General features: G+C 44.7%; 1 protein-coding gene across 1 annotated transcript in view; it reads left to right on the top strand.

Annotated features, from left to right (window-relative positions):
* SWAP70 (SWAP switching B-cell complex 70kDa subunit) overlaps positions 1-1,412 on the top strand; it is a gene marked incomplete at its 5' end in the record, with an annotated part of 23,884 nt that overhangs the window by 13,345 nt on the left and 9,127 nt on the right. The gene's annotated exons all lie outside the window — the stretch shown is intronic.

The following is a 1,412-nucleotide window of genomic DNA, read 5'->3' as shown; positions in this document are numbered from 1 at the left end:
TTCCTGCTCCAGCAGGGGAGTGGGAGGGCACACGGGAATAGGCACGGCCTTGGCTCTGCACACGCTGGAGTCTAAGCTCTATGTGTAGGGGATTGTTTGGGTTTTTGTTTGCCTTGGTTTGTTTTTTAAACTAAAAAGCTTCTCCAGCTGTCCTGAATGGTTTTCTTCCCTTCAGACCTGTCCAGGAAGATTCCTTTGGCTTAAATATGCCACAGCACATTTCTTTCTATCTTTTATTTCTTTACACGAGCACATTTGCTAGTGTCAAAAATAGCTATAAAATTACAGAAAAATGTTCCTTGGTCTTTTTTTTCCAACTAATGGCTTGTTTATAGCTATATTGATGTTGGTGTTTCAGTTTCATCTGTAATTTGACTTTTTTAGGAGTTAGAAGTCAGGCAAGAGTGTGTAAGTATTAGGGGAATATGGCAGGTATAGCACAGACACTGGCTAACCTCAGAACTCTAGGCTAACATCTGACGAGGTCACAGCAGTGTCCCTGGTAAGATCACTGAAAAATCAAACACCTAAAACAGGACCAATTCTCTGCGAATCTCATTTTCCACGGATGGTGTCGGAATGGCTGTACTGGATGATGTACACCAGGGCTGCCAGTATAACTGCAGTTAGTATTGCTGCTTCTATTTCAGCCGTGTTCATATGCAACAGGGGAAACTTGTATGACTTGACCAAGATCCAGCCCTACTTACTGTAATTACAGAAGATTATAGTTTTTATTCTTTTACGTTTGGCCAAGTATGGGCTTCTCTTCCTTCTTTTGGAGTCGTGTTGTTAAGGCTTGCAAGTGTTGTTCTCATCCAGGAACCTGAGTGGATCATCTTTCAGGGGAAATAAAATCCCGTGAGTGAAATCTTGTCATTGTTTAAATCATTTAAATCATATTATGTTCCTTTCAGGGCTTTACCAGTGTTCCTGTATGCCATCCCATAAATCTGAGCTATCAGATCCTGTTCCCAGATCTGACAGAATCTCAGTTATCAGTTGCTCTAACACTCATTGAAGTGCCCTGTATGGGATCACCTTGTCAGTGGGGTGCAGCTAAATGCAGAACCATTCCCAGGGCAGAGGTGTTTCTGCTTTGCCCTGGGAACATCCTGTGAGTGGCTGCATCTCTGGGGCACAGATGCAGGCACACATCTGTCACACTGCACTGACCTAGCACCAGCTGTCACTGAGCTATTACAGGGGAGCAGTGATGGCAAATGTCTCTGCCTCACTGAAGAAGGTCATCAAAGAGGACCAAAGACTCCTAATAATGACTTGCTAACGGCATAGTAATTGTTGTGGACAGAGTGAGTAATTTCTCCTGGGCTGAGCAGCTCGGTGTGCTGGCACCAGGAGTGGAAGGAGTAGGTGAGGCGCTGGGGACCCTTCGCCCTAGGCTGTTACAC

This window comes from Acanthisitta chloris, unplaced genomic scaffold (assembly GCF_000695815.1).
Source record: "Acanthisitta chloris isolate BGI_N310 unplaced genomic scaffold, ASM69581v1 scaffold23277, whole genome shotgun sequence".
NCBI classification, from domain to species: domain Eukaryota; kingdom Metazoa; phylum Chordata; class Aves; order Passeriformes; family Acanthisittidae; genus Acanthisitta; species Acanthisitta chloris.
This window is presented reverse-complemented; position numbering and strand designations above follow the sequence as displayed.